Source organism: Physeter macrocephalus, chromosome 14, assembly GCF_002837175.3.
Source record: "Physeter macrocephalus isolate SW-GA chromosome 14, ASM283717v5, whole genome shotgun sequence".
Taxonomy (NCBI): domain Eukaryota; kingdom Metazoa; phylum Chordata; class Mammalia; order Artiodactyla; family Physeteridae; genus Physeter; species Physeter macrocephalus.
The window spans coordinates 125,077,390-125,090,846 of NC_041227.1; the positions used below are offsets into that span (position 1 = coordinate 125,077,390).

Below are 13,457 nucleotides of genomic sequence, written 5' to 3' on the forward strand. Positions count from 1 at the left end.
CGCAGCAGCCCAGGCGAGAGTGAGCGCCGAGGGCAGGCCACGCCCCCGCCACGCCCCCGCCGCCCGCGGAGCGGTCGCCATGGCAACGGAATTACAGGCGCAGAGTGCTGTTTATTCTCAGACGAGTGCCAGGAAATTCGGCCGGGAGGCTGCCAGGCGCACCTCCCTGGGGTGGGGGGCGGGAGAGGGAGGAGAGAGGATGGACCGGCGCGCCCGGGACTCCTGGGGGGAGAGAGGGAGGGAGGCAGTCCTTCGTCCCTGGGGGTCACTGACCCCTCCGAGGGGCGGCTGCTCAGAAAACCCGAGCCGAGATCCCCCTCCAGGCCGGCGGCCCCTCCCCGCCAGACCACTGTCCTTGGAGCCCCCCAGCCCCTGCCTGTCACTCATTCACTCACTCATTCATTCATTCATTCATTCACTCAGCGAGTACCCATTAACACATCCTGTGTGTCAGGGGATTGAGTGTGAACAAGACAAGGCCCTGCTCCTCCTGCTCTCCAGAGATTTAGTGGAAGTGACAGACACTAGTTAAAATGTAAATAAAATAAACGGTCTGCTATCTGTGCCGCAAAGACTCATCTTTAAGTCACATTTCTAGTACCTGGAACATCCACAGTCATGTCTCCTCCTCAGGTACGGTGACCAGCTTGTCCTGGGTTAGTAGCCCTGAATGTCCAGGACATTTGATCACCCTTCCCTCGGGTCACACATCCATTTCAGTGATAGTGAAAGTGAGACCTGGAGTACAAGGGCAGTTATTCCAGGCTCATGGAGCTCTTTAGAGAGAGCCGGAGGTCCTACCTGAGGACCTCAACCCTTCTCACCTCCCAGAGCTGCCTCCCTCCCGAGGCTCATGAAAGCCAAAGAACCACCTGCGGCTAGCCCCCAGGGAGTGGATGAAATTGCCGATTCCCGGACTCCAAGCCCAGCTTTTCTGAATCAGAAGCCCCAGGGAGAGTGGGGAATCTCAATACTCAGCACCTCCTCAGGTGACTCTGAGACCACTCGCTTCCTTTGGGGAAGACAAGCCTGGATCCTCCTCACTTCCTGGGAGAGGGAATTTCCTCCTTGAACCTTGACTAAGCCAGAGCTGGGAAATCAGCAGGGAGGGAAGGCCCAGGATCACTGCCCGAACTGGGGCAAGTGCAGACAAGTGCAGCCCTTCCCTCTGCTGGGCTCCAGCCCCTGGGCCCCAGCCTGAGGATGGCAGGGGGAGGAGGATGGTGCTCCTTCCCCCAGTGCTGAGCCCTCCCAGCTGTGCTGTGCTGGGAACAGGCCAGGCATTTGTGAAACCCTGGGTTAGCCTGACCCACTGTCATGAGGACTGCCTGTGGAAGCTGGCGCGCGGGGAGGGGGATGGAGGGCTGTTCCCAGAAGTGGGGAGAACTCTGGACTTCCCACTCCTGAGTGCTCCGGATTGCAGCACAGCCTTAAGCAACATCAGTGGCCTGGAAGGCTGCATTGCAGAGAGAATCAGAGGCCCCCGGCTCTCATCTGAAGAGAAGCCAGGGCTCTGAATACTAAAACTGCGCGCTTTCCTCGTAAATACGATCACAGCTGCTATTCGTTGTAATAATCAGGCCCAGCCTTAGAGAAAGGTGGAAAACCTAGACTTAAAAGAAGAAACAAACAATTGCAAGTTCGTTATTTACGTTACACAAGAAAATGTTTCCTCTCTTTCACCTCCCCTCCCCCAAATCTCAAATCTTCTTTTCGTACAGAAAATGCTATTTGGTATCCATAGCGTACAGGATGATGAAGGTATAGACGTGAAACATAAAACCCATGAGGATCCGGTCCTCCAGGAGGCTGATGTGATGCGTACACAACCACGGGGGGCGCTATTCACAGTATGATCTTTGTGGGTGGGGGTCCCACGAAGTTGTGTGATGGGGGCTGCAGTGTTTCTGAGCTTTAGGGTGCATTAGTACCGGATGCTTACCTGCCCAGTGCCCCAGGTGATATCAGTGCAGGTGGGAGCCCTGTTCTGGGCACTGTGACCAATGCTGGAGAGATCATTGCCAACCAGGAAACATTCAGACTTCAAGAGGCTTACAGTCTGAAAGGGGAACCAGATGTGAAAACCAAGAAGTATCCTAAAAAGGAATGAGTATAAAAATAAAATGGTATACAGGGTACAGCTGGAGGCCCCCAGGAGGAAATGACCTACAGTGGTTTCCCAGAAGAGGTGACTCTGGTGGTGGGAAACAGCAGGTGTTCCCTTGGCAGGCGTGGGACAGTGGGGCATTCTAATGATCAGAAACAGGGAAATGGCCAAAAAAGGGAAAAGAAGACTTTGGGGAACTTCAAGAAGCTTGGTGTGTCCCCATCAGGCACTTCCATGCCAGGTTCATCTTCTAAAAATACTGCTTTCATCATCATGTCGCACGCGCAGCCCTTTCCCATAGGAGGCACACCGGTTCCCATGGCACTTTCCTCTAAGCCGCTTCCAGTACATTCAGACTCTCACCCTAGAGGAAAGCTCATTGCCTTCAACTCCCCCACCCACTCCACCCCACACTGGGAGACTCACTTCCTCCCATCAAGGTGGTCTCCTTACCTGCCCACCATAGGCTTCACACCTGTGCCCACCTGTGAGCCCGTTTCACTTTCACCAGCCCAGACAGCCCTCTCGCTCTTCCAATTCTGCCTCTCTTTGGTGGTTGCCAGTTTCCTCCAGATTGGACTATGAACTCTTGGAAGGAAGAACTCTCTCATTCATCCCTTCGATGATAACTTATTGAATGCCTACTCTGCATCAGGCACTGGATCTTCCAGTTTTTTACATTCATCACAAAATCCGGCAGAGTCGGTGGCGCCCAGTGGAAGCCCACCAAATGCTTGACCCCTGACTCTACAAAAGCAAGAAATGTCTTTAAATAAAGGGGTTTTTGGAGTCGTTAAAATATGATTTAAATCGTTTACAACTTTTACTTCGGGAAGCAAACAGGCATCTTTTATTTTTAATACCTTGTGTTGGCATGAATAGCACTTTTGTTTTTTTCAAAACACATCCTAATATATTATCTCGCTCTTCCCTCCTTATATAACTCAGAGGTAAGTGAGGCAGCTCAAATGAAATATGTTGCGTTTTCCACATGAGCAAACTAAGGTGTCAAGGGATTTAGGCGTGCCTCAAGTCACACAGACGATTCGTGGAAGGAGCAGACTTAGAACACTGATCACCTGCCCTCTCCACCACTACCTGCACCTGCGTGTGAGAGTCCCCACCATCCAGGACCTCCATGTAGCAGCTATTGTGAAGACTCCCCAAGGGACCCAGATGGCAGCTGGATCCACATTTGGCTCTCATCAGAGACCAGTCACCCCTGGGGGACAGTCCTGGGGCTGCCATTCCATCCACAGAGACTTTGGGTGGTTGCAGGGAACGCCAGGGTCATCCCATCTCCCAGCGGCTGGGAGCCTCAGACGTTCAGGACTGGTGTTCCCAATGGACATAGGATCGCCAAGGAAACTCCAGCGAGACCTCTGGCCAGCCCAATGTGCAGAGTTTTGCGTAAAGCCTCAGAGAACCCCAATATCACTCTAAACTATTCCTTCTGGAAGACGGGGGAGGGATGAGATGACCTCTATATCCCCTTCTGTAATACAATTCTATAAAAAGGAGGCTGGAGGGAAAGGAGCCAGCTCGGGAGGGAGGCAGGCTGGCTTTTGAGCGTGGTCCCCTAGCCATTCGCTGCCCTTTTCAGTGTTCCTTGGCACCTGGTGAAAGTAGGCAAGGGGGTCTGGCGGGAAGGCCACCCAGAAGCTATTCAGAGACCAGCCAGCATTGCCCAATCAGGGGGTGGGGACAGTCAATGGAATACTGCCCTACACACTGGGGTTTCCCCCACTGGACTCCTCAGTCCATCACTCCAGGGGTTGGCTGGGAACTCAGCAAGGACCCTGACCAGGCTCTGGCCAGAGCCCTGGAGTGGAGGGGAGGAGCCTGCAGGCATCCTGCCAGGCCTCTCCAGCCTTAGAGAAGGAGCTGAGAAGGTCAGCCAAGGGGCCCAGCTGCAACAAGAGACCTTGTGCCCACACCAGGGTAAGGACTGAGCTGGTCCATCCTGAGTGGGGGAGGGGAGGGGCCTCAACCCTGGCAGAATATACAAGGCCCTGGGACCATCAGGCCGGACTCTGTCACTGGCAGGAGAGACATCTGGAGAGGAAGCAATTAAAAGGGCCAGAAGACCGGTAGAGGCTGCAGGCCCCCGAGAGAAAGATGGAGAAATGGCCAGAGATGCCTGGAGGACTTCCTGGATGTGCCCGGGCTGGGCACGTTGCTGCCCGCACAAGCTGCTCAGCACATTTTGAGCTCCGTCTGTGAATGCAACGCCCAGTACCATCCCTCCGACGTGCGCTGTGGATGAGTTTTCCATGGGTTGATGCGTGATGGTGAATCACCCCAGTCTAGCTTCCCACTGTGAGCAACACAGTTAACTGGTAGATGACTGACCAGGATCCAGCGGCAAGGTGATGGCAGGTGGCCTTGAAGGGAGGATTCGAGCAACTGAGTCAGCCTGCCCACGACTCTGCTCTCTGGTCTCAGGGGCCCTCCCTGCTAGTCTCTGGAAGGTTCAGTAGGAAACAGACAAGGACTGCATGAGAATGCTGTTGGCCTTGGTCTCCCCCTGGCCTGTGGAGTAAGACCAAAGAAAGGTTCACCATCCCATAGACCCTCTTCTTGGCCCCGACCCTGCAGGGAAAGACCTTCACCCACATAGTTTATTTATTGCACATACTTTCGTGGCCTGCTTCTGATGCGCCAAGCACTAGTCTAAGCACGTGGAAGGTAGGAACGCATTTAATTCTCCAGCAACCCCATGAGTTAGTTCCTATTATTGTCCCCATTTTTATAGTGGAGGGAACTACAGAACAGGGACGTAATGTGACGCGCCTAAGGTCACACAGCTAACCAGGAGCAGAGCTGGGTCCAAACCCAGGCAGTTGGGCTGCAGCATCCCTGCCCATGGCCAGCACCTGCCAACCCTTCCGAGACACCGGACATGGGCACAGGAGCCCTGGGCCGGCAGAGGGCAGAGAGCCACTGTGCGGCAGGAAAGCTGGGTGTGTGTCCCAGATCACTGCTTCCTGGCAAATGACCTCAGGTGGGTACTTAACAGTCTTGCCGTGGTTCTTAATCTATACACAGGGACCTCAACAAAACCCACTTCATGGATTGTCGTGAGGTAGAGAGACAAGACCATGTCACAGGTTTAGTACTATTAGCAGGGTCTCCCTGAGACCAGCAAGATTCAAAATGACCTCCCACATTCACCCCCATCCAACCCCCCACACCCCTGCTATGAGGAAAGTGGAGCCCGGCAAGCCTTGGCCACCATTTCCTGTCCCGGGTGGGAGGAGGATGCTTAGGAAGTGTTCCTTCCTGTCTCCTCCTTGGTCTCTTCCAAGCCTTTCCTTTCTGTGCCTGCTGCATTTCCTTCTTGTTTTCCACAACTGCCCTCTGTTTGACATTTGGTGCTCGTATGAGTTTCCTGGGGTTGCTATAACAAAGTCCACAGACTAGGGGGTTTAAAACAACAGAAACAGATTTTCTCACCGTCCTGGAGGACAGAAGTCCCAAATCAAGGTATCAGCAAGGCCATGTGCCCTCTGAGGTCTCTAGGGGAGAATCCTTCCCTGCCTCTCCCCAGCATTTGGTGATCACCAGCAATCCGTCGCGTTCCTTGGCTTGTAGACGCATCACTCCAGTTTTTGCCTCCGTCTTCACATGGCTGTCTTCCCCATGTGCCTATGTCTAAATCTCCCTCTTCTTGTATCCAGTCATTGGATTAGGGCCCAAACAAATCTAGTATGACTTCATCTTTAACTACATCTGCGAAGACCCTATTTCCAAATAAGGTCACATGCACAGACTCCACATGGACATGAATTTGGGGTATACGATTCAACCCTGTACTGCCGGTTGGTCCTGCAGGATCTAAAATTAAGAACATTTTTTTTTCTTTCCTTGCATTTTCCAGGAAGAGCCTAACAAAAGTGTCTTTCTTTGCTTTTGGGCAGAGGAGCAATAGGAAGGCCCCTTTATACTCCATCCAAGACACCTTGAGCAAAGGACAGGCTTCAAAGGTGCCCGGGGATGGGCCCAGCAGATGGCCTGGCCAAGGGCAGGGCTGAGAGGCAGTCTGCACAGCCAAGGGCAGTGCCTCTGGGGGAGGAGAGAGCATGCGTCTGTAGCCTGCTTGGCATGGCCTGGTCCTCTACAGACATTGCCTCATTTAGCTGCAGGGATGCTTCCTACGTTTCTCCGGTGAAGAGCTTCAGTATTAGCAACCTCAGATGACCCTACACACAATAAAGAGCATCCTCTAGAAAGCTTATTCCAAGCTTCCATGGGCAAAAGACAGGGGAAGGTGAAGCCTCGGGGCTGGGCGTGGGAAATCTGGCCAGTGCCACAGTTCCCTGGCAATGTCACCTAGGGAAAAGTCCAGGGGATACCCAACAGCCAGCTCTTTGCAAAGCCCTGGGTTATCTGATGGTGAAGTGGACACAGGAGCGCGGCAGCCTCCATCCCTCAGATGTTCCAGACAACCAGGTTAGAGGGAGCTGGGGCTACGAAGTTAAGGGACTTTCATCTGCATCTTTCGTCCGTGAATCATTATCATCATCAGAGAGGAAGCGTGATGAAGAAAGCTCCGGGCGGTCTGTTAGAGCTGAAAGGAGAGTTCTCAGGTCCTCCCCTCAACCAGGGCCTGCAGCCCCTTCTCTCTGCCCCCTCGGCCCCTCACCTACAACTGGAGACTCCGGACAAATCTCTGGCCCTGAGAGGCTTTCCGGGGCATCCCGTTCTGTCTGACATCTAGAGCCTGGGAAAGGAGAGAGGGAGGATGACAAGAAGGCATGGGGTTATGCTTTTACCTGAACCACAGGAAGGGGACCGCCCTGCCCCAGCATACCCGCAGCTGCTCTTCCAGGGACAGGAAGTCAGCTGAGTACCGAGCAAACAGCATGCCTGGGGGGAGGGGGTCAGACACCTGGGCGGTCCGCTGGGCCATCCACCACCCTTCTGGGCCACACTGGTTCCCACACTCAGGAGGCCAGACGGAATGGGGATCAAGAGCCTGCGTTTTCACGCTGGTTCAGTTCGCCTCCTCAAAGTTGGGAGACCAGGGCAGGTCTCTGAATCTGCTTCCCATCTGTTACAGTGGGGATAATAACGGTCCCCACTTCCTAGGGCTGTTGTCATAGATCAGTGAGCGAACACCCACGTTGCCCAGGACATAGTGAGTGCTGGGTCAACACTGGCTGCTCTGACGCCCCTGGGAAGGGGCTGAGCCCTGGACCAACTATTTCTTGCAAATAGTCTGGCATTTAACTAGTGGCCTGACCTGCTTAGGGGAGAAATGGCGCCCTCTTGGCAGGCCCACCTGGTCTAGTAACTCTCCTCGGGAAAGCAGTCATGCCTATCTCCACTTCACACACTGCATGAGCTCTCCCTACACCAGGGCCCCTCTCTGGCTGGCCTGCCCGACCACAGGACAATCAGGCTTTTAGCCAGGCAGTTACAGTAAGCCAGGCCCGCCCTTCCTTACAGGGGGTACCACTGCTCCCCGGCCCGAGCCTCGGCTCCCAGAGAGGAGACAAAGCGGGAACAAGAGCCCCTTACCAGCCTGGTATGCCGGGGTTGGCTCTTAACCCCACCCCCAGGACATGCTGGTTTTCCCAGCGATTTCCAGGGGCCGCTTAGTCCTGGCAACCAACAGGTCCAAGCTGCCAAGGGCAGCTGAAGCAGCAACTAGCGTTCAGGAGAGGCTGACTCACTTCAGCCAGGCTGGGCCCTCTGTTAATATTCTTGGACCTCAGCCTGGGATTCCTGCAGGTTCCGACAGCAAGTTGAACCATCCTTTTGTATAAGGAGGGTTCCAAGGTAACCCTGAGGGGAAAGGAGGTGGGGAGAGCCCTGGCAAGGGTGTTGATCCACCCGAAGCTCCAGGCCTGGGGGACGGGATGTTGACAAGGAGGACCTAACTGATCCCAGGTCTGATTGAGGAGGGAGGGGGGGAGAAGGGAAAGAGGACCCCATCTACGGTGCACAGGGCACATTACATAATTATTCTATTTTAATCACAACCACCCTGTATGGTAGATATGACTAATCGCTGGTTAATAGATAAGGAAACTGAGGCTGGGAGAGGTTAAGGAGGTTAGCGGGTGGGTGGAGGTCGGTGAGGGGTGGTGGCTACATGGGCAAAAAGTGAGGTCAGGCACCTTTTAAACTCTCAGCCTCAGGGTCCAAGGAGGGTAACAGCGGGGAGCCTGTGCTGGTCCCCCCCTCCCCCCGCGAGGCGCACCTCTTGGTGGGCAGGGCAGGCACAGAGCCTCCTCAGCACACCCTGGTCCAGGACCGCATCTGACTGGGACCCCGCGGGGGCGGGGGGCGGGCTCTGGGTGGGGTGTCCCTGGAGGCGGGTCCCTGCCACCCTTCCCCCGCCGGCGGGATCTCCCGACTCCGTTGCCCGGGCGGGGCCCCGCGCCAGGACCCGGACCAGGACAGGACCGGGACCTCGGTCCGGGCGCGCCTCGGTTTCACCCACGCCCCCTTCCCGGTGCGTGCCCATGGCAACCGCTCCTCTCCGGGCCACGTTTAAAGGGGAAGTGTACACACACGCACATGCCCCATCGCGCCGCCAGCTGCGGATTCCTCAGCCCTTCCATCAGCGCGGCCGGCCCCCGACGACGGGCTTCCTCGCGGACTGTGAGGTCAGCGCCCCGCCCCGTCCCCCCGCGGCTGGCCCCGCGCCCGGCATCCCGGCCCCCGGTCCCCGATCCCTGCCGCGTACCCGGGTGCCCGTTCCCCGGCGCGTCCCCGAGCTGGGGCGGTCCCTCGCCCCCGCCGCCCGCCGCCCTCGGGCCTCCAGGCCGAGCCCTATTTCGGGCGCTGGCGCCGCGGGCCGGGGCAGCCCTGCCCGGAAGGGAGGCTATTCTGGGCCGGGCAGCCCGAGCAGCTGCGGCCCCAGGGCTTCCCGGCAGGGTGCGCGCCCAGGACAGAGGGCACGCTGGGCCAGGGCTCCCTTCCCTCCCCACCGCCCCACCTTCCTCCCAGGCCGCGCCCAGCTCCCTCCTCTATTTTGGCCAGACCCAGGTCCTTCCCTAGGCCGGGAACATTCTCTGGTGCCAGGTCACTGACAGAATGTCCAGAGCCTGTGGCCACGGTGCTTCCTCATCCAGTGCCCACCACGCAGGTGCTGGCGCCTGAGCCTCTCCGCCCCTCTGCTCCCATCTCTCCGTCTGGGGTGGCCTTCCCAGCACCCTGTGCTTGCCTGGGCACAGCCAGTGTCCCCATGTGTCCCACTTGCCTTCCCTTCCTGACTATCGCCCATCACCCAACTGTCACATTGAGGACACCAAACTCCAGCCCCTTGGGATCTTTTTACATCCTATCCAGCTAACCCATCTGATGAGCATATGCTCCAGCTGGCCCCTGGATCCCTTCCCCCACCAGAGGGAGTGGCCGCTTCCATGGGTAGCCTGGGCTTGGTGGTCGAAGCCTTGAGCATCTGCACATGTGGCCCTGGTCCCCATGGGTCTACTCTGTAACCTTAGGACCCATTGCTGGACTCATAAGGGCCACACTCTTCCATCTGTGAACCAAGATAAGAATATCTGTGGCCTATCCCACATCATGGTTGTAAGGAGACAAAATAGATGCGACACCATCAGACTGCAAGTCACATTCACGATCTAACCTAACCTAAATCCCGTCTGAGCACACTCAGGGAAGGGAAGAGGAGGGAAACTAACATTGCCAAATTCTCTGCTAGGTGTTTTATTTATTTTTTTAAAAAATTTTTAGGTGTTTTAAATACGTCATGTTGTTTAGCCCAGCACTAATCAAACTTTGTCAGCACAAGCCACCTGGATCTTGTTAAAATGAGGAGGCCCTGAGATGCTGCATTTCTAAGCCCCAGGTGGTCTTCGCCCCGCCAGCACCGCGTGCACCACGTTAGAAGAAGGGAGGGGGATTCCACACAGCGGTCCACACAGCGGTCCTCCTGGTGTTCAGATGAAGCATTTGAGGTTTAAAGAGATTAAGTGGCTTGCTTCAGTAACGAGGCCAGCGCCCAGGCTCAGCTGGCCCACAGAATGTCCTCTGCCCCTCGAGCCTTAGCTGCTGGGTCCTCAGATGCCCCACTTTTAGCCCCAGACATTTTCCCCCTGCAGTTTACGCCCCGCAGCTTTTCTTTCAAATGAATCGCACTAATACCTGTGAGTAAAACACGTGTACCAAATGTATACTTAAACTCAGTGAAAATAAATAAAAAATCAATTGTATGTTAATAAAAAATAAAACATCCCCATGTCCAATTCCTCTCACCTCACTCCCCAGAAAAAGAAATACGGTCTACAGGACTTCCCTGGAGGTCCAGTGGTTAAGACTCCGCGCTTGCAATGCAGGGGGCTCGGGTTCAGCCTCTGGCCGGGGAACTAAGATCCCACATGCCGCGTGGCGTGGCCAGAAAATAAAGGAAAATAAAAGTCATCTTAAAAAAAAAAAAAGGAATATGGTCTACAGTTTACTGCCAATGCTTTATGGTGCCATATAGTTTTGTTTACACCTTGGGTTGGCCAGGGTTAACACTGTGGGATATGGGTAAAGGGTCAGGCAAAAAGCCACCAGACCTGGGATGGAAATCGTGTGAGAGAGAGAGAGAGAGCGTGCGAGCAAGAGAGGGAAGAAAGTGTGGTTCAAATATGGGCCCAGGAAGAGTCAGGAAACCACTTTCTCCCCAGGGCCCTTTACTTCCATCTCAGGGCAAGCTGGAACAGGTGAGGGGAAACCCAGCTACGCGGGCACCCTGGCTCATGAATAAGTAACAGCCACCCGATGCTTTGACTCACTTGTCAATGGATAGTTGACTTCCTGACAGAGAGGCTAGCGCCTTCACACTGACACGTGTAAGTGAAAGGGTAATCAACTGACAATTAATTACAAGTGGAAGTTACTGGGAATCCAGAACTGCTCATTCAGAACTCCGTGGGGAAGGAAGGCCGCGTTTTCCAGATGTGCATCTGTGTCAAAGGCCAGAGCTGCAGCTGAAATACTCTAAGTGGTGTCCTAGTTTCCTGAAAGAATAGCATTTGCCCAGTCTTGAGGGGGCTTACTGTCCAGGGGGGCAGTGGCCCTGGGGCCAGAGTGTGTGGGAACTTGGCTGGCGAGGTCAGGTCCTGGTCCCGCCAGCCACTCACTGCCAGTGAGGGTGGGGACACCCTGCGGAGGGCCCTGGATCCCTGGCCTGATACTTGGTAGGTGCTCAAGGTGGGGGAGGGGGGAGGGGGGTTACTCCTTTGCCCCTCCTTTCACCTGCTCAGCCCCACTGGGTGCCCCAAATCGATTCCTCAATTCTGGGGCTGAAAAGAGGCTTACAAGTCTAGTTTCCTTTCAAGACAAACATTTCCTCAGACTTGGGTAACTGGGGAAAAGTCACAGGTCTCATTTCTGAGAGGGAAGGAGGCCCACACCATGGGGGCAGGGCTGGGTGAGAAGCGGGGGGAGGACTGAGAAATCTCACGGCTCTCACTTCTGCTTTGCGGGTTATGGGCGCTGAGCTGCCCATAACCCTCTCCTCTCATAACTTCCTCTGAAGAGCCCACTGACCATTTGCATATGTCTCATTGAAATTCCCGATCAGAGCTCACCGTCTCCTCCCCTCGGCCCCCAGAGGGTAGCTGGAACTTCACTGGGGAACCAAAGACTGGGGACAAGTGGCCATGGGACAGCGCTGATAGCCCCAAACCTTCCCCGGCTGATTCACCCTTATTCAGTAGACGGACCATTTTTCCTAGAATGTTGCAACAGGGGTATTAGGGTTTTTCCAGAACTTTCCACCCTCGATGACCCAACTCTGAACCCCCCAAATGGAACTTAAGATGACTCTCACTGGCAAGGGCTGGGCACTTGCCCTCTGACCTTGGTGTCCCCTCCATTTTACGCTTTCTCACAGAGCAGAGCTCAGCCTCCTGAGAACGGCCTCATTGTGCATCCAGCCATGCACACAGCAGGCTCTTGGCCTGTGTTTTGCTTTCTTAATACATATTTGTTTAATGCATGGGATGACTGGAAATTACTTACCCCCGATGAAGAAACAGGAAGGCAACACCGCTTTAAAATTCTTTTAAAAAAACACAAAACTATCCTGATTTTACCCGCTTCATCTTTTTGCTCCTTCATTTTAGGTTGTAAGCTCTCCAATTCCAAACCTAAGTTCTTAGTCATCAGATTCTAAGCTCTGTGAGGGCAAGGCCAATTCTCATCTATCTTTTCTCTCCCCAATCCCCGGTTCACAGTCACATGGTCGGTGCCCAGTAGATTTTGTTATATTGGATCACTTTGCCTTTCGTAGCCATTATTTAGAAAGGCAACCCCTTATAGAGCCAGGCATAGCATCAACAGTTAATCCTGGGCTGAGTTGATGGATCTCAGTGGCAGTGGGGATGGTGATGGTCTTTATTCCAGTGAAGAGGCTGATGTTTGAGCTCCAGGAAAGGAATTTTCATTCTTTCTTTCTTTCTTTTTTTTCTAAAAAATATTTATTTATTTATTTGGCTGCTCCGGGTCTTAGTTGCGGCACGCAGGATCTTCATTGCAGCATGCAGGGTCTTCAGTTACGGCATGCATGCGGGGTCTAGTCCCCTGACCAGGGATCAAACTCGGGCCCCCTGCATTGGGAGTGTGGAGTCTCAGCCTCTGGACCACCAGGGAAGTCCCCAGGAAAGGAATTTCATTGTGGGGGGTCACTTATTTGGCTGCGCCGGGTCTTAGTTGCGGCACGCAGGATCTTCATTGCAGCATGCAGGGTCTTCAGTTACGGCATGCATGCGGGGTCTAGTCCCCTGACCAGGGATCAAACTCGGGCCCCCTGCATTGGGAGTGTGGAGTCTCAGCCTCTGGACCACCAGGGAAGTCCCCAGGAAAGGAATTTCATTGTGGGGGGTCACTTGCAGGTGATTTCCTACGGGTTAACGATAGCTAAGGGGAGAGACACTGGGATTTGTCAGGTGGGTTCCCTAGACTTTAGGGGACGTTTTTCCAAAAAGTTCAGGGAAACTCTGGCCCAAAAAAGCTATAGGCCCTAGGAGTGAAATGGGTCAAGGAAAATCATGAACTAGGAAAAAAAATCCACAGATCAGACAATCTAATCGCAAGTGAACTCTATGAGAAAAGAGTGCTGGTGGCTGGGGTACTAAAGAAAACACTTCTAGGGACTTGCCTGGCGGTCCAGTGATTAGGACTTGGCGCTTTTCACCGCTGGGGCCCGGGGTTCAATCCCTGGTCGGGGAACTAGCCGCATGGCGAGGCCAAAAAAACCCCAACAAACAAAAAAACCCCACACTTCTAGGGAACTGAGGTCATATTTCAAAAAGATGAGGAGAGGGCTTCCCTGGTGGCGCAGTGGTTGAGAAACTGCCTGCTAATGCAGGGGACACGGGTTCGA

At 54.5% G+C, this 13,457-nt stretch overlaps 1 long non-coding RNA gene across 1 annotated transcript; it reads right to left on the reverse strand.

Moving 5' to 3' along the window:
* Positions 1–2,893: 2,893 nt before the first annotated feature.
* LOC114487798 (uncharacterized) lies at positions 2,894–8,926 on the reverse strand. Its single transcript, XR_003683227.2, has 4 exons — positions 8,805–8,926; positions 6,753–6,830; positions 5,564–6,677; positions 2,894–4,639 (listed from the first exon to the last, which is right to left on the reverse strand). It is a non-coding gene; the product is annotated as an uncharacterized lncRNA (long non-coding RNA).
* Between the last annotated feature and the right edge of the window lie 4,531 nt (positions 8,927–13,457).